Source organism: Canis lupus, chromosome 9, assembly GCF_048164855.1.
Source record: "Canis lupus baileyi chromosome 9, mCanLup2.hap1, whole genome shotgun sequence".
In the NCBI taxonomy this organism is placed as follows: Eukaryota; Metazoa; Chordata; class Mammalia; order Carnivora; family Canidae; genus Canis; species Canis lupus.
In genome coordinates, this window is record NC_132846.1 from 38500822 (window position 1) to 38520916 (window position 20095).

At 37.9% G+C, this 20095-nt stretch overlaps 1 long non-coding RNA gene across 1 annotated transcript in view; it reads left to right on the top strand.

Annotated features, from left to right (window-relative positions):
- Positions 1-201: 201 nt before the first annotated feature.
- The window catches only part of LOC140639418 (uncharacterized), a 43671-nt gene continuing 23777 nt past the window's right edge, over positions 202-20095 (top strand). The window contains exons 1-3 of the long non-coding RNA XR_012036146.1: positions 202-4226; positions 4487-4703; positions 12952-13021. This is a non-coding gene — a long non-coding RNA (uncharacterized lncRNA). The remainder of the gene's footprint in view (positions 4227-4486; positions 4704-12951; positions 13022-20095) is intronic.

Sequence of the window (20095 nt, forward strand, 5' to 3'; positions counted from 1 at the left end):
AATTAACCTGTTTTTTTCAATTTCCATTTGTTTCTCATGTATACATCTTATTTGTTATGAGACTGTATATCTTTTCATCCATTTTGAGTTTTTGGAACATTTCTATAATTGCTGTATTAACAGTTTTTGCCAAATATTTACAACACATTTATCATCACAGTGATAGCATCTGGTGATTGTCTTTCTTCATGCTAGTTGAGTTTTTCCTGGTTCTTCTTATGCCAAGGAAATTTGGATTGTATCCAGGATATTTTGATGCTATGTGATGAAACTCTAAGTCTGCTTTAAGTCCCATGAAAAATGCTTGTTTTTGTGTCAGCATCCAGCTAACCCAGTTGATTTCAGACAAATATTTTGTGTCTTGTTGTTTTAATGATAGTTCCTTTTTTTAAAAAAAGATTTTATTTATTTATTCATGAGAGATACAGAGAGAGAGGCAGAGAAATACGCAGAGGGAGAAGCAGGCTCCATGCAGGGATCCCGATGTGGGATACTGTGATCAGACCCTGAACCAAAGGCAGATGCTCAACCGCTGAGCCTCCTAGGCATCCTTGGTAGTTCTTTTTAAAAATCCTTTGCTGTGCTTTTCTAATCTGTCCCGTGTGGATACCACTCAGTGACTAGTATAGGACCCATGTGGTGATATATTATTTAGTTCATTTCTTAAAGCTTTGGAATGCTTTTAAGGATCAGATCCACACATATACTGATCAGGATTGAGTCTAGGAATCAAAAGATAATTTTATGGCATTATTAGCCTAATCTCTTCCCTTCCACAACTTCTGAGGTACTTTCCAATCTGGCCTAGTCCTTTGCATCCTCTGTACAGAAAACTGGACAGACAGAGGTTTACTCTACTCTCTTGGAGTCAGAGCTCTTTTGATCAGAGTGGAACATTTCCCTGCTTCAGAATTTTAGGCACCTGCATATGCCTCTAACTTCTGCCACAGTCAGTGCTGCTACTCCCAAGGGGTTGCCTTGGGACCAGAGGTAAGAGGATGGAGGGGAAAAAAGAAAAAACAGAGCTCCTTCATGCTCTTTCCCCTTCCTCTAGGCAGAACTAGAAGGCTTCAGGAGCTCTTTGTCTGTGTGCCAAGTGCTCACTGTTGGAGTTTGGGTTACTTTTAAATCTAGGCTAGGGGATCTGGAGGGAAAGTTGGTAAACTCAGCTTCAGTGTTTTGGTACTTCAAATTTTGTTGTTCTGTTTCAGCCTATTATTGACTTTTTTTTTTTTAAAAAGATTTTATTTATTTAATCATGAGAGAGAGAGAGAGAGGCAGAGACACAGGCAGAGGGAGAAGCAGGCTCCATGCAGGGGGCCTGACTTCAATCCCAGGTCTCCAGGATCACACCTGGGCTGAAGGCGACACTAAACTGCTGAATCACTTGAGCTGCCCTATTATTGACCATTTTAAAAAAGACTTTATTATTTAGAACAGTTTGAGATTCACCACAAAATTGAGAGAAAGATACAGATTTCCCATATGCTCCCTGCCACACATGCATGCATGGCTTTCCCCATTATCAACATCACTCACTAGAATGGTACATTTGTTAAAATTGATGAACGTGCATAGACACATCATAATCTGTCAAAGCCCATAGTTTATCTTAGGGTTTATTCCTGGCATTGTACATTCTATGGATTTGGAAAATTTATATGACATGTATCTATCATTATGTTATCATACAGAGTATTTTCAGCGTATTAAAAAAAAATCCCCTGTGCCTCATTTATTCATTCTTCCCCCATCCCCTGACAAACACTGATCTTTCTATTGTTTCCATAGTTTTGCCTTTGTCATGTAGTTGGAATCATACAATGTGTAACCTTTTAAGACTGGCTGCTTTCCCTTAGTAATTTGCATTCAGGATTCCTCTGTGTCTTTTCATGGTCTGATAGCTCATTTCTTTTAAGTGCTAAATAATAATCCATTGTTTGGATGTACCACAGATTATTTACCCAGTCACCTACTGAAGGATATTTTGGTTGCTTCCAAGTTTTGGTAATTCTGAATAAAGCTGCTATAAATATCTCTGAATAGGTTTTTATGTGGACACAAATTTCAGCTCCTTTGGGTAAATGCCAAGGAACATGATTGCTGGATCATATAGTATGTTTAATTTTGTAAGAAAGCACCAACTTTCTTCCAAAGTAGCTGCATCATTTTGCATTCCCACCTGCAATATATGAGTTCCTACTGCACCACATTAGTGTTGTCAGTATCTGGATTTTGGCCATTCTAATAGATGTGTAGTGGTATCTTGTTTTAGTTGCATTCCCCTGATCACATATGATATGGAACACCTTTTCATATACTTATTTTCCATCTGAATATCTTCTTTGATAAGATACAGGTTAAGGTCTTTGGCCCATTTTTAAATTGGATTGCTTATTTTCTTATTGAGTTTTGAATACATGTATTTTGAATAGCAAAACTTTATCAGATTAGCATTTTGTAAATATTCTTCCCAGTCTGTGGCATGCCTTCTCATTCTCTTTTCTCAGTGACTTTCACAGAATAAAAGTTTTTAATAAAATCTAGCTTATCAATGATTTCTTTCATGAATCATGTTTTTGGTGTTATATCTAAAAGTTGTTGCCAAATCCATTGTCATCTGGGTTTTCCCTTATGTTATTTCCCAGGAGTTTTAAGGTTTTGTGCCTTATATTAAAGTCTATGATCCATTTTGAGTTAGTTTGTGTGAAGGGTCTAAGATCCATGTGTAAATACTTAAAAGAAAAAATGGTGCTGAGTATTGTGTCATGTGACTAATGGGATCAACACGAGTTGCGTTTTAGGAGTGAGGCAAAATGTAACCTGCTATTTATCAACTCTTGTGCACAGCACCTTGTATATCACATTTAATAATATTTGGTATCACATTTAATAATATTTGGTTGATTCAGGGTTGGGTCTCTAGGGAGCAAGCCTAGACTTTGGGTCCCAACTAATTGAATCACAAGCAACTCTCAGTCTTTCTCTGAGAATATACTGGTGGGAAATCTCTATATTGAGCAGTATTTCTCCCATAACACTTGGATGATTTTGAATGACTGTGATCCTTGGTGGGATAAATCTGTGTACAGAGGGTGAAGAGATCTGTTACCACTGATAGGTTTACAGGGTTTTTTTACCCAGTCTAGGGACTAGAGTTGTATAAACACTAATTCTGAGGGCTTACCATTTTAGTTTCCAGATAAGTTGCGTGATTGACAAAGGTTTTCTGTGGGAAAATATGTGCTATTATTCATTTTAGCACCTCAGAGAAAAAAAAAGGTTACGTAGGCTCTTAGGAGTAAGCCCAGAGTTTACACTGGGCTTTGTATCCTTTTGCATAATGTGGTGTTTATAGTTCTCATTCAAGTCTCTCTTCATTCTTGAAGACCTCACTGCCCCTGGGAAGCTCCGTGCCTTGCCATTGCCTCCCTTTCTGCACTCAGCTCCTAAGTTCAGGGTCTCAACATGGACAGACCACTCTCTGTTTCTTCTTCCTCCATCTTTAAATCCTTAAATCCTGGATTTCTTCCAAATCTTTGTTCAAATCCCTAAAGCTTGGTTTTTCCATCAAGAATGCCCTGATTTGGTCTAGGGCACTGTGTAGAATGCAAAGGAGAAAGTTCACTATCAGAACTATTCTTAACCCTCTGCTTTGTTTGATCTGTACCTCAAAATCACTTGGCATTATTTCCCTTAAATCCAAGGAGAAACTAGAAGTAGCCTGAACTATAGTACCTAATCTGTTTTTCTATTATGATTAGTTTTTCTCAACTAGACAATAAGCTCCTCAAAGGTGTTCATCTTCAATTCCTCAAAACAATTTGTTCAAGCAGCTTCAGTGCCCAAATACTTAATGTTAATTTTCCTATATGAGTATCAGGAATAAAGATGGATTTTGGGTAAAATATCTCACATGATTCTGGGTATTTCATGAAGAACTAGATGTACTTAGTAAAATAAGTTTAGACTCAGTGAATATATGTTGAATGAATGAAAACAATAAACAGAAATTATTATAAATGACATGGATAAATCCAGAACATGTCACATTTTCATACTTACATTTGATGATCATGTTTTATTGTCTTTCATCTTGTGGCTCATCCTCAGATTATTAGCTTTTGGAGTCATCTGTAGTTGGATAAACCAGGGAATGATATACTGCAATTTTTGGATTTTATTAGAAGATTTTCCTTTTGTTAACTATTAAGAACTTTCTTGAGGTAAGAGTCCATTTCTCAATAAATTATTTTGTAATTCTCCTGGGGGTATTTTCTTTGTAGTGCATTTTCTTTCTTTCTTTCTTTCTTTCTTTCTTTCTTTCTTTCTTTCTTTCTTTCTTTCTTTCTTTCTTTCTCTTTCTTTCTTTCTTCTTTCTTTCTTTCTTTCTTTCTTTCTTTCTTTCTTTCTTTCTTCTTTCTTTCTAGATTTATTTATTTATTTATTTATTCATTCATTCATTCATTCATTTATTTATTTTCAGAGAGAGCACTAGCAGGAAGGGCAAAGGAAGAAGTAGAGAAAATCTCAAGCAGACTCTGCACCAAGCTTGGAGCCCCATGCAGGGCCTGATCTCACAACGCTGAGATCACAAGTCCAGTTGAAACCAAGAATCTGATGCTCAAGTGACTGTGCCACTCAGGCACCTTCATAGTGCATTTTCAATGAACAATTTGTATTCATCAGTATTAACAAATCAGGTGAATAAAAATATTAATCTTTGCACTGTATTCACATAAATGAACTTTGGTAAAATTTACAGGGATAAATGGAAGTACTTATTTCTGTATAATTGGGTAGTTATTATTAAGAGGTTACCATAATGACTTCAAAGGATTCTTAAAAACTTTCAGAGAGTAAAATTTTGAAGTTTTGTGCAGCTCTTTTGGACATCCTCTAATTTAACAAGAGAGTTCTACTTATATAATTTACACAAATAGATTTTGGGTAAAAAGGGGAAACTTTTCAATTCTGAACAATTTTATCCTTTAGTATCACATTTAGATTTGAGATTCAATATAGAAGTTGTGGGACGGTTCAAGATTTGTGACTTACCATCTTCCAGCAAAGTATAAAGGGTTGTAGCAATTTTTAAAAATGGGGTAAAAGAGGTATACCTCTTTTTTTCATGTGGTCGGTAATTCCAACCTTCTGAAAAGGTCAATTAATTTGAAATCTAAATTTAGTAATCCACTCAGTGTGTAAAATTTATAAGGGAGTTCTGTCAGCAGATGTATGCTCTCTTTAGTGCTGACTTTACAACCTGCATCTCCCTCTGAATTCCATGAAAACAACAACACAAGTGCACAACTTTATTAAGACTCTAAAATTGGGCAATATAGACAAGTGTAAATATGTAGTTTGTAGATAATTATAATTATCCTGAGCTGTGTGAGAAGCATCTAATGCCTTTCCTTCTCAGGGCTCAGTGTTCTGTAGGGAATCTAATAGAAAAAATAGCACAAAGGGATTAAGGAGTGGTGGGAAGAGAAAAAGAGTTTCAGATTTGGTATCTTTTCTGGTGAGCACAGGGACAGAAAGGAAACTAAGTTTGCTTTTCATAAATACCCCTTACTGTCTCTCCAACAAAATTTAAATGTTACACCTTGAGTTTTTCTATAAAAGGACTAACAAAACAGGTAGATCAATGAAAAGAACATAAATTTGGTGGCAGCCAAAATATACTTGAATTCCAGCTTGGCCATTAATCACTGGTGTGATTTTTAATTAGATCTTTAGCCATTTGACAGCAACCTTTTTGAACTTGGCCACAGCAACTTCTTGCAAGACACATCTATCAAGGCAAGGGAAACAAAAGCAAAAATTAACTATTGGGACTTCATCAAGATAAAAAGCTTCTGCTCAGCAAAGGAAACAATCAACAAAACTAAAAGACAACCTACAGAATGAGAGAAGATATTCACAAATGACATATCAGATAAAGGGCTAGTATCCAAGATCTATAAAGAACTTATCAAACTCAACACCCAAGAAATAAACAATCCAATCATAAAATGGGCAGAAGATATGAACAGACATTTCTCCAAAAAGACCTATACATGGCCAACAAGCACATGAGAAAATGCTCCACAACACTTGACTTCAGGGAAATACAAATCAAAACTACAATGAGATGTCACCTTATACCAGTGAGAATGGTTAAAATCAACAAGTCGGGAAACAACAAATGTTGGAGAGAATGTGGAGAAAGGGGAATCCTCTTGTACTGTTGGTGGGAATGCAAACTGGTGCAGCCATTCTGGAAAACAATGTAGAGAAGTTAAGAAGTCAAGAAGTTAAAAATGGAGTTACCCTATGACCCAACAATTGCACTACTGAGTATTTACCCCAAAGATACTGATGTAGTGAAATGCTGGGACACTTGCTCCCCAATGTTCATAGCAGCAATGTCCACAATAGCCAAACTGTGGAAGGAGCCACAATGTCTTTCGACGGATGAATGGATAAAGAAGATGTGGTCTATATATATACAATATATTCTATTCTCTCTCTCTCTCTCTCTCTCTCTCTCTATATATATATATATACAATAGAATGTTACTCAGCCATCAAAAAGGATGAATACCTACCATTTGCTTCGACATGGATGGAACTGGAGAGTATTATGCTGAGTGAAATAAGTCAATTGGAGAAGGACAATCATCATACGGTTTCACTCATATGTGAAATATCAGAAATCGTGAAAGGGATTACAAGAGAAAGGAGGGAAACTGAGTGGGGAAAAATTAGAGAGGAAGACAAATTGTGAGAGCCTCCTAACACTGGGAAACAAAGGGTTGTGGAAGGAGAGGAGAGTGAGGTGACTGGGTGACAGGCACTAAGGAGGACACTTGATGAGATGAGCACTGAATGTTCACTATATGTTGGCAAATTGAATTTGAATTAAAAAAAAAAGATCTTTAGCCATTTGAGACTCAGTTTCCTTAAATGTAGGATAAGGATGGACTCATTATTTTACCTACTCCCAAATTTGCTCAAATAGGCCCTAGTTGGGATATTGGCACTGTCATTCATCTGGTAGCTCAAGATTTTCTACCTTCCTTCCTTATATCCAGTTGGCCACCACAAGCTCTTTATTCACACTGCCAATGTCTTTGTTCTACTTGTAGTCACTCAGTGCTTGGACTTGTGCAATAGTTTCTTGTCATGCTCCCTCCTCAAAGAAGCCCTTTCTGATCTCCCCTGGTAGTTTATCACCTTCCTTTGCAACTCACATGAGCATCTTTTATGGTGCAGTATGTTCTCCTCATCAAGGTCTGTGTCATAGTCACCTTTGCAACCTGAGTCTTAGTTCAGTGCCTGAAACACAGTAGGAGCCCAGTAAATATTTGTTGAATGGATAAATGACTCACTTTGCAGGTTTTTATATAACTAATCCATGGAAGAAGATAGGAATTAAATAAATGATACTTATTAATATGATTACTATTTTCTCTGGAAAGGTTTGTAAATCTTTAGTGTGTTTTCAGGTGGCATCATGGTAATTATAGAAGTGATGTATTAATACAAGTATCAGTACCACTAATTAGTAAGTCAAACTTCTAAGCTGGGATACTCAAATTAGTTCATTTTTTCTGCATCATATCAGATGCTAAATAATTTGCAAGGGGTCATCCATCCTTTGTGAATAATCACAGGGAAAACTCTGTGCCAGGAGGGCCCTAAGTTTGGTTGGAGTTGTCCAGCTTTTACTTTTTTTCCTTATGCTCCCCATGACAGAGAAAAATTCTTTTGGACCCATTGTACTTGTGGGGCTACTTAGAAAGTGGTCTTAAGTTATGTTTTCCTGGGATAATCAGGATGCATGAAATTTTACTCAAAATAAATCCAACACTTCACCAAAATTAAGGACAATTCTGTTAAGGAATGAGCTGGAAGTGGTTATATGGCAAAGTCCTGCCATGGTCATAGTGGTGGGAATAATCTTAACTAATTGGCAGGGCATACACCAGGATAGAAGGAGCATTGAGTTGGAGGGACTAGAGTAGGAGATGTGTGTCAGTGGAAGTTCTGAAATCACATTAAGGCCTTTGAGCAACTTTAGAGATAGGGAAGGGGAATTTGGCAAATTGAACACTAATAAAAAATAAATTTATAAAAAAAAAGAATAATGAGATCAGTAGTATATATTACTTGAAAAAATTTGTGTAAAAATCTTTATCTAAGGAATAATCCTTTCCAATTCAGATCAGCATGTGGTAGAAGAAGTAAAAGGGAAGTAGAACAGTAAATCAAGATGGGGGGTTGGAGAAAAGGGGATTCAGATGGGGTCTGTGTGAAGATAATTCTGACCCATGGCTCATGAAGGGTTTTACCAGTTACTTACCAAGAAGGACTCAAGGTAATTTCACAATGACCCTATAGCGTGTGTTTGCGTGTGTATGAATAAATGAATTCATGGCTTAGAAAAATGCATGTGGTACATCTCAGAGGGTAGAATCAGTCATTTGCAGGAATTTTTTCTGTTATTAAGCTCAGAATATGAGTACTCATGGCAGGATCATTAACTTTAGTTTAATGGATCAACTGATGTGTACAGCCAACATTCAGAGCCTTAGAGAAGGGCTGAGAGAGCATAGTCTATTACAGTCTGTTGCCTGCATAAGATATAACTCTTTCTTGAAGGGCTGGTCATATGATTACCTGTCTAAAGATTAGATCGCTCCTACCCCTTTGTATTATAATTTGTACATGTAAACTGACAAGAGAAGGATATGATGCTGATGTGAATTTATAGATTAAATCTAAAATGTGGAATTCTAATCTCAGCTGTTTCTCTTCTCTGAATATTGTAAGCATTTAACATTCTCCTATGTACATTCCCTCTATCCAAATGAGAAGAAATCTGAACAGCTTAGAAAGAGTGTCTTGATACTCTGAACAAAAAACAAAAACAAAAACAAAACAAAACAAAAAAACAAAAAACTTTTAAAAAGTTGTTAGTGGATATTCGAAATCTTTGTAAAACTGTTTGCTACCTGGATGTAGAATGCCATGTTTCTTAGATGAAGGTGGATCTTGCAGATTTGCTCTGTGTCATCACTCTGACCCTGAAGACTCTTTGATACCAAGACAAAGATGAAGGCAGAGTAGGAGAAAGGGATGAAATGAGTAACTCCAGGATGTTCTGTGCAAGGGGCTTCTTTGAAACAAATTTCCTTGCTTGATCTTGTTTTCCTGTAATTTTTTTTTTTTGAAAGAAGAGAACAACAAAGTAATTTTTCAACCTGAAGTTCTGACTGTCAGTTCATCACTACCTTACTGGAATGATCTCTGGCCTTCAGTGATATTGAGAAAGTCAAGGAATGATTTTAAGCAAAAGGTCAATTTTTAAAGTATCATGAGAACTCATTATTTTTAATAGAGAGTATTATTATACACAGTTTGCGTATTCAATGTGTATAGTAGTGCTTTGATGAACATCTTTATAAAGTTCTTTAAGAGTTTCTTAGGACGGTCTGATAATTATTGGATCAAAGGGTATGAAATGTTTTTGAATCATTCTGACCAAGTGCTTTGCAAGAAGGGAGAATCCATTTTGCTAGCACTTTGATCAGCAGTGGATAAAGTTGTCTAGTTAATCATACTTTTTCAATATTAAACATAATTACTTTTAAAGCAATCATTTGTATTGAAGAGCCAGAATGTATTAATTGTGCTTATGGGTGCTTCATTCCACTTTTGACTTTGGCTTTTATTTTTAAAAATATTTATACTGAAGAACTAAGGAATTTTTCCACGTGTTAAGTCAGCAAGAGTGCTTAAACTGAGATCTTCTCACATAAACTAGAGTTCTTTCTGTTTACTTCTGTTAGATGAGTCTTGTCACTCATGTTTGGTTATAGGTGTGCCTGGTATCTTAGAAATTCATTTGAAATAGTGGAAGGGACAGGGTGCAGACTGGTGAGGAACTTAGATTCTGGACCCAGACTACCATTCATAACTGTGACCCTGGGCAAATTATTTAATCTACCTGTGTCTCAGTATTCTCTCATTAATAAAATAAGGATGACATTAGTACTTTCTTTATTGGGTTCTGTTGAGATTCAATATATGTAAAATGCTTAGAAGACCTCCTGACACACAAAGAACTAAACATGTGATATTACTGTTAGGAAGAATCTTCTCCTGAAAACTGCATTCAGGAACAATCAGGAGAAGAAGCAATCATGTTTTCCCATCCCAACTTGTTCAGTTTCTACCTTGAGGACCACTGAGCAAAGGTGGTTCATACCTGAAATAGCTATAAAGCCATTCCAAGATAAGTGGTCTTCCTTCTACTCTCCTCAAGTGGCAGAGAAGTTTAAGTGAAGGATTCTCCTGCTTTTAGTGGGAGGTTGGAAGGGCAGTGAAGCAAACAATTAAGTGCAGTAGATGCCATTGATACACTTCAAATTCCCTTTGCTTTGGAAAAGGCACATATAAATAAGGTAACATTATACATAATATATGTATGTGTTTGTATATATGTATATATATGTGTGTTATATATATGAATATAAATACATTATACACAATATAAATATATACACACACATGATATAAGTACATTATACACAATAGAAATATAAGTATATATACATTGTATATATGTGTATGTATACATTTATAAATTAAATAAATAAATATATACACACACATATATAATTGTGTGTGTGGGACAACTTGACCCATACTTAAATTCCGGGTAGCAAATTAAATGAGAATAAATTCAATGTGGTCTATAAACTTGGAGCATAAAAGTTGTTGGCTTCCCATTGAGGAAAACTTTTCTGTTAATAAGTGACAAAACTCACCATGGTGCTGCCATGCACAGAGATGTACTCCAATTTGCACACATGCAGAGTGTGTGTGTGTTGTGTGTCTCTAAGTATAAGAAGCCTAGAGAATGATGAAGAGTACCTTTCTTCCTCCAGAGATAAGTGTTGCTAAAATGAAGTTCTCTTGGCAGGCATGACCCTTAGCTAAAGAAAGAGGCAAGGTGTTCATTTTCAGTGCCTCTAGCTCTTCAGGATTAATTCCCTTCCCTGTATACCTCACCATCTCTGAACCTTTAGAGTTGCTTCCTTGTCTGTTCAGTTTCCTACCATAGCTCCCTAATAAGGTCTGCTTTCCCAGACACAGCCTTATGTAGTGCATTTCTTCTATTTTCTTCATTTTCAGCTTTTTCTCATTCTGTCTCCTGTTCTCTCATAACCATTCATGAAGACTACCAGATTTAGCAAATAAAAATTCAAGATGTCTAGTTAAACTTGAATTTCAGATAAATAGTATTAACTTTTTAGTTTCAGTGTGTCCCAGGTAATTTTGGGACTTCCTTGTACTAAATGTTATTCATTTTTTTAACCTGAAATTTGAACTTAACTAGGTATTACTGGAAACTAAAGTAAAGGGAATCTTTGTTATATAGTGAAAGAAAATTGAGCTAAGTTGTGTCCTATTGTTATATAGAAAGCAGAACTTATAAGTGATGGGCTTAGGTATTTAACTGAGGAGATCTCTAAAGTGTTGAAGGCACAGCCTGGTTTCTTCTTGCTGCTTATTGTAAAATGTGAGAGTAAAGAGAGAGATTGAGGGAAGAACTCTAAGCAAAAAAGAAAAAAGAACTGATTATTGAGAAAATTCTTAGCCTATTCATATTGCAAAGATGCAGTTAGGAGATTGTCAGGAAAGCATGCTCTGGAGAGAAAGCCTGGGGTGTGGCTCAGCAACCTTTCACTAATTCCTTGGAAGGATCAGAAGGTCCAAGTATTCAATCGTGTAGAGGTCCCTTTGAGGAGATTATGCATTCGACTCATGGATCCTTTCAGCCATCTCAGGAGAAATAAAAAATAGAGCCAAAATGATCTGAAAGGATCTGTGGAGCAGCCTTTCGTCTAATGGAGGGAATCCATAATACATATATGGTATACGCACAATGTTCTCGAGGACGTTCTGTCTTCAGAAGTACTGCCAACTTGGACTAAAAAGGATAGAGAAAAGAAGAAATGAAAGCTGCTATAGTCCAAAATTCTGCCTGCAGGAAATAGACTAGAAAAGTTACTCAGCTGCAAATATGATCTCCACTTCATGAAAAAAGGAAGAATAATCTAGGCAGCAGAGCTGTTTGTCCAGAGAGCAGAACCTCATGCCCAAGGATGGAAGTGGGGGCCCAGAGGATAAAGCTGAGAACCACAGAGGATTATTACCAGGCCTTGAAACCTAATTAATTTTTTCCAGTTCTATCTCAGTATTGCCTGGAACCAGTGATGATTCTTCTTCTTCTTCTTCTTCTTCTTCTTCTTCTTCTTCTTCTTCTTTTTTTTCATTTTACCCCTCACCCTTACTTTTGAATGGGAATGACTATAATTGTTATCTTTTTTTTTTTAAGACTTTGTTTATTCATTCATGAGACACACACAGAGAAAGCAGAGACACAGGCAGAGGGAGAAGCAATCTCCCTACGAGGAGACCAATGCAGGACTCGGTCCCCAAACCCTGGGATCACCACTTGAGCCAAAGGTAGACACTCAACCACTGAGCCACCCAGGTACTCCCATTGCCAAGATGTTTCTGATAACAACTCTGCATCAAGCACATTGCCTGGCCCATGTGAAGAATGAATGAGTCCATTCATTCATTAAAATGAATGGACTAAGCTCTCGTATTTGTTATATGTCTCACATCAATCCTGACTTCAGAAAGCAAAGTAGGCAGTTAATAAATACTGGTCAAATTAAATTGAATTAATCTGCCTTGTTGGTTCTTTTGCATATGATTACATATTAGAGAATAGAGAAATTCATGGCCTTTTAAAAACCATTAACTTATTTATAAATTCATTTATGCATTCATCTGTCAAATATATAATTGTTATCTTATGTCTGTCTCATCATTGTATTTTGGGGTCACATAACTTTTTTTTTTTTTTTTTTTTTTTTTTTACAGATCCACAGATAGAGAGGAATTTTGCTTCAAATGGATCATACTGAGACTTATGACCCATATAAAATTTAAAGTGAGATTTAGGACTTTTGAGTTGATTATACTTAGACTTTGAAATGCATTGCTGCTATAATAGATTGAGACACTCGGAAGTATTGTGATTGAGTGAATGTGTTTTCTATAAGATGTGAAAAAAAGCCTTTGGAGGCCAGAGAGCGAGCTGTGGTAGGCTGAACAGTGGCTTCCACAATTGTTCCAGTCTCAATTCCCAGAATATGTCAGTTTGTTACCTTATATGGCAGAAGGGACTTTGTAGATATGAATAAATTAAGAATCTACAAATGAAATTACCTTGAATTATCTTGAGGGGTCAGATAATCACAAGGGTCCTTATAAAGAAGAAGATACACAGATGGAAGCAGAGGTCAAAGAGTAGAGCGGATGCTATGCTGCTGGCTTTAAAGATAAAGAAGCCATGAGCCAAGGAATATAGGTGCCTTCTAGTAGTTTAAAAAAGTGGGGGAGGGGGCAAGGAAATAGATTCTTCCCTGGAGTCTCCAGATGAAATACAGCCATGCAGTAACAAATGACTTCTAACCTCCAGAATTGTATGATAACGTTATTAGTTTTGGTTTAAGTTGATAAGCTTGTGGTAATTTGTTATAGGAGCAATAGGAAACTGAGATATCTGGTGTCCTGTATCTTACCTGGCAACCTTAGTTCTGACTTGAACGAATTTCATTGGAGCTCTATTATGGGTCAGAAGCCTTATATACTTTAGCACATTTAATTCTTTCAACAACCTTGTGAGGCAGTAACTACTTTAAAGAGAAGAAAAATGAAGTTCAGAGCTGGTAGTAGCAGAATATAATTTCACCCCAGATCTGAAGGATTGGGAAGTCTATTTGTTTGATTCTTTCTCAGTTTCTTCTTTCTTTTCCTTCTTCTCCTCCCTATTATTATTAACGCCAGCACAGTATTGTCTATGAACTGTATATTTCTAGGGCAAAGAAGGTTTCTGATCCATCCTGATCCAGTGAGTTGGGTGTCTCCTTTCCTTATGCACAGAGACACCTTTACCTATAGAATATTTTATTGATTTCCATCTAAGGAACATTCCAATATAAACTAATGAGCTTTTGAATAAATAAATTTTCCACCACAGTCAAAATGCATATTCAAAAGTCTATACTCATAGATCAACTACACATTCTTCAATGCCAAAATGTTCTGGATTGCTCTGCAAGCAAAGAAAATGATCCAAGATTATAAACTTCAACAAATGAGCCAAAACAATTAGTTTCCTTAGACAATTAAATAAGATAATAAGCCAAAAATGCTCCATAATCAGGCTGGTATAGAAGCAAATTTACTACCTTTATTAGCAGCTTGCTTGCTGATTTCTTTTTGAACTAATGAACATCTTAAATAGCTCAGCGGAAAAACAACCCAAATGCTGCAGGTTCAGACTACTGCTAACCAAGGAGCTGTTGCTTAATTGGGAATGGCCAGCTGCATATATTACTTCTTTTCATTTTCAACCTGAAGTAATTCTATCGCCTTCTTCCTGCTCGCCCCTCTGCTCCCCTACTTCCACCCAGTCCTCTACTAAAATCCCATAAGTGCTGTCTTGGAAGAAAATCCCACAGAGCTTCCAGCAGACTGAAATATTATTTATGTAACTGCCACTGTATCAGCAAAGGGTGGGCAGCTGGAGGGGTGTCACATGCAAGCTGGTTGGGGGCCAGGAACCCCAAGGGGAAGGGCCATGGCACTGGTAAATTGCATACTATAGATTTCACCACAGCAAACTTGCTGTGAACTCACTGTCATTTTTCAAAGGCGAGCAGCTTTCTCCCTTCTTCCCGGTACTTTTCACTGTATCAGTTAATTATGAAAAACACTGAACGCAGAGCTTAGGAATTATTTTTTGCTGTGTTATTAGAATAAGACTATACTCTCAGTATGTGGTCTCTGAATGTCCCAGAGTCCAGTTGGATGATTGAATTGTGAACTTTTGTGGAGGTCGTGAGACTGGGTAGTTCACGGGTCAATTAGTCTTTTTGCATTTTGACTGATTCAAACAATTGTTTTGTTTAGAATAACAAATGTTATTCTAGAAATGCACACATTTTTGTTTAGTAATTTAGTAATAAATGTACTAGAAATACAAAGTCCTCTGTAGTGACATTACAGTGAGGGAGGAAGGAGGAATTTGTATCTGGCAGATGTGTTCACTCTGAACAGTTGATCTCCAGATCACAGGTCACCAGGGCAGCCCTTGATGTAACAAGGATAAGTCCATTTTGCTTCTGTGTATCTGGGAAGTATGCATTGGGTAGGAAAGAGTTAACTTTTTCGTCCTAACAAGTGATTAAAAGAACTACCACAGACCTGGGGATGTGGGGATAATTATGAAGTTAATGTTTCCCTTCCTAATGGAAACAGTCTGGATAAATGGTAGCAATGGGACTTCTGCAACCTGTACCTTCCACAGACTCGGCACTTTTACGTGAGACTGTGTTGTTTGTAAAAGCCAAGACAAGTAATGCCTTTTTTTAGGTTTTGAACTTGATGTTTTGAAACTTACTGAGAACATTTCAGGTACTTATTAAGGATATATAAAGAACAAAACAAAATTGGATAGATAGAATCTATAGCCATGGCTCCCAACTTTGGGGTGCATGAGAATTATAGGCGGGAGGGTGGTGATAGGGATGGTTGTGTATGTGTGTGGGAGCTTGTTAAAAATGTAAACTCTTAAGTTTATTAAAAATGTAGACTTCAGAAAATCTGATTTAATAGGTTTGGGGTGGGGAGCTAGGAATTGCATTTTAATATGCAGACTCAGAAGGAGATAATGGGCTTAGGGGCCAGCAGGTCAGCACTTATGAAAATGGCTTGGTTTACCTGGGTATAGTATACTAAGATATAAAAGAATGTGTGAAATTATGGTCCCTGATGAGAAATCATTAATTTTTAATTTTGTGATGTTAAATAAGAATCCCTTTGCCCGGCTTGCAAAGTGTACAGCTTAAGAGACAGTACAGCTTAGTGGACATCACAGGCCCTGGCTTCAATTCCTAAGTCATTTACTATGTGTGTAACTTTGGGTCGAGTGCCTCAATTTTCTCATCATAGCATTTATTTCACAGTGTTTTTATGTACTAATAGCTAATGATTATAGAGATGACAGTATAGAGAACCTGTGTGAACTGTGGTTTTTAAGCACTGAACATATATTAGCTCATTTAAAACCCTATCACACATGTGCTGTTGTGTTTGAAGCCACATGGTCAGTGACAAGACTGGTTCACATCCAAGTGGGATGACTCCAGTGCTCTCTTTCATCATCGTCTCCCTTACTATTCTGCTTTGTAATAAAGCATTAGCCCTTCTTCCTCTTCTTCCTCTTGCCTGTCTTTTAGCTCCAAGTGAGCTCAACTTAATCCCTGTTAAGTAAAATGTCATTTAGTTCATTGAGAAACATGTATTCTGGATGTATATGTATTTCTACAGGTCCAGGTGATGATGCAGGAAAGAAAAGCCAGCATTGTGACTCTCAAACGGGTGGCTTTTCAGCTGAGTCCTTTGCATTTCTAAGTGCTCTAAAGTGTCTGCTGTCAGAAGTCAGCTGTCAGAGAAGGGACAAATTGATTGTGGCTCAGCTCAACCATTTCTATGAATTCTCCTGGGCTTTGCTTTTCTAGGAGGGAAAGGACTGGGTCCACCTCTTTCCAGAAGATAAGAAGGCAAAGTTCTTGCTAGCTATAGCACAGTTCTTCCTGGAGGTGTCCTTTGGGAGCCTTGGAGGTAAGTGAGGTCAAGGGCCACATAACTGTAGCAGCTACAGTTTGAATGTGCCAGGTCCACCACTCAAGCATTTCCCAGACATTCACATTTAATGGTTTCTGTAACCCACACTTATTTTTAGGACCAACCCCTTTTCCTTGGCCCCTCCACCTATGCCCTCTGCACTTGTGAAGAGACTATTGCACACTTGGTGATGGGTTGTTATAAAGCTGCCCTCTGGCCACTCATCTTTTTGTCTGGTCCCTGGCCAGGCTATACTCGCAGGACTACCAGCCCTCTTCTTTGCCCTGCCCTGCTTTCCTAGCACCACCTGTGTCCTGCTAGGCAGGAGCAGCTTCTCCTTAAATGCTTGCTTGAAGGAATAGATCTTATTTTGCTGAGGTGATTGTGTTTCCTTCTTTTTTGCTTGCCTGCTTTTCTGTCACCAGATTGCTCTGGGAGCAGTGATGCTCTTAATTAAGCTGAGATCTGAAGTGCTTAAAATGCAAAATTCATGGGCAAGCTGGCTGATGCCTGAGGCTAGAAAAGGATGCTCTTCACTTCCAGAACCTTAGCTGTGTCACCCTTACCATAAGAGCTCCTTCATACTAATGGAGCCAGGTACTTGACCAAAGAATGAGATTCATCCTAGGTGAGGGAAGCTTCTATGTGATAAGACTGTATCTCCTCCACACCAGCTGGGAGCTTTGGGGCTGTATTCAACAATGAGGAGAAACCCTGTGGGGTATCTAGTACATGAGGGTACCCCAAGTTCATGAGAAGATGAATCTATGAGGTCACAGAGAAATCTCCAAGCAGGGTAATTCTGTTTTTTAGTAAAGATGTGAAACTGAGAATTCCAGTGTGGACCTGGAGATGACAAGCAAATGGGAAAGTTACATCCAGCTCTGGGAAAACCTACAAATTAGGCAGAAATTATCTTTAATACTTTAGCCCATTCCCATTGCTCAACACATAGGTTTTTCCAAGTTCCCTTCAACCTCTCATTTTCCAACATATGACAAAGAAACATGACCATCTCAGAGGTGGTCCCATCACAGAGCTTTTTTCAACTAACCACCTGCTGCTGCTCATCTCTCAACTGGGCAGGTGTTCATAAGCATGCACGATACCTCTGGTCCCTCCCTTTGTTGTAAGAGCAGAGATTTGTCTGTAGGAGGGAAGGATGAGAACTGTGGCTGTGGTGTGGGAGCCCAGATCACCCCCTTAGTTTTCTATTTTGCTCCTGCTTAGACCCAATTGAGCTGGACTTGGTATGACCTCGGCATATATATGAATTGTTTTTGTGTCTACTAAAAAAAAAGTACACCTGCTGAGTGAACCACTTATTAAAAAAAGGTGCCCACTTTAGGCAGACCAGTTAGAAAAAGGTACCCCTTCGGATACTGGCACAGTCTTGCCTTGGCCATTGCTTGGCTTGCAGAAAGGAATTGAGTTTCCCACTCATGTGTGTCTGGACTGTGTGCCCTTGTGCAGGGAACAACCTGTATAACAGTTCAGGGCATCTCTGGCTCTTGGCCTGAGTGCAATAGGAAGGACTTTAAGTCTGTTTTTTTTTGTTGTTGTTGTTGTCATTCCTGTACCATCTGTGTCCTGGATCTTTCAGCTTCTCTTCATTTTTAGCTCAACTGAAAATGCACCTTTTGTGCACTGGAGTCTAAACCCACCCTTGGTCATTTTAGAAGTTCCAGTTAGTAGGTAGCTTTGGTCCACTAGTCAGATGATTAGAATGTGACAGAGATGGCAGATCTTCTGCATTTCTTGTCTCCAGAACACAACTGAATAAGTAGGAGTAAGCCATCAACAGCATCTCAATGACTTCTTCATACTATTTATGAAACAAACATTTTTCAGTCAGGGCATGCAGGGAGCAGCAATGCACCTTGTCCTTCAGAACACTGAGTTGCTGACTAGTTCTGAGTAATTTCAGCCCTGAATTCTGTGTAGCCCTGTCACTGCTGAACTGGTGTCAGAGCATGGTGCCTTCTCCTGGCTGTTGGATTATTCTCTAGGCATTATGGGTACTGGCCCAGTAGACCTTGATTCTATTCATCCAAACCATTTTTTATTTTGAAAAGAAACACTGGTAAAGAAACACTTCTCTCTCACTGAAAATGCGTCCTGAGTAGTAGCTGCTTATTATTGCAATATCCTGGATCCACCTGCAGCTCTGCTCTGTCCTAGTGACACAGCCAGCCTGTGAAAACTGTGAAGCACAGTATATAGGCTTTTTGGGCCTTCCTCACTTAAAGTGGTTGTTTTTCTCCTAGGACTCCTCTCCTTGCTCTTGGCCCCAGTCCAGGTCCTTTTCTTATCCTTACCTGCAGGCGTACTGATCTCTGGGAGGGAATTACTGGATAAACTAGGGGTTAACTGATAATGACAAGAGGTTTACCTCCTCATGGGGTGCTGGCATTTTAAATTGGAGACTTGCTCCAAATGAATGAGATTGTAATCATTGAAAGAAAAGCAGTGTTCTTTTGGCACTTTACAAAATTAGTGCCTTTATTACTCCAAACTAGACTTAATTTTTTGGTACTTAAAAATAACCAAAGTTTTAGGAGACACAGAGGCCAGTCAGATTGTTTCTAATGATATTTGATTCTCTGTTTGGTATGGAACTGCATGAATGCAGTGCACTGTCACCTTTTAGGTGTCTGACACCATCTATGCAATCAGCATCTTCCTTATTGACACTGCACAGATCCTGACCCTCCAGACACTTGGAGTCATGGTGGTTAAGGAGGGTTTGCTCACAAGTCACTCCTGGTCACTGTGCTCTAGGTCTTTCTACACACTTGCCTGAGGTGCATAGGATTGGTAGTGAGGACAGTGTGTTGATCTGCTCATCAGCAGCAACTTCAACTGTAGACATCCTCTGTTCTTTAGTAGCACATTAAACAGCATGCTGGCACAGTTCTGATCTGAGATTTCTCACAGAAAACTTGCAAGCACTGCATCTTTTTAAGGCAGTGATTTGAGAATTGTCTTTCTGAAGTAAATGAGTTAACCAGACCTTCATGAGCTTTACTTGGGCTCATAGTTATGTCAATAGTTATGTCAATAACTATTATTTTCATCATCTTTAAGCCAAGAGAAATAATTCACAAAATACTTTAGTTGTTAAGGAAAGGTTATATAAAAGAGAATTGAAGTGTCTCTGAAAATGAATAGAGTTGCTTCAATTTGGATAGGCATCTCTGCAAAATGTTCTTTATTTAACAGTATATATGTATGTTTTAAAGTCAACGATTTGTTAAGTCATGTGTTACAAGCTGAGGTTATAAAGATGGAGACCATGCATTATTATTTTCTCTGTAGAAGCTTGTTCTGT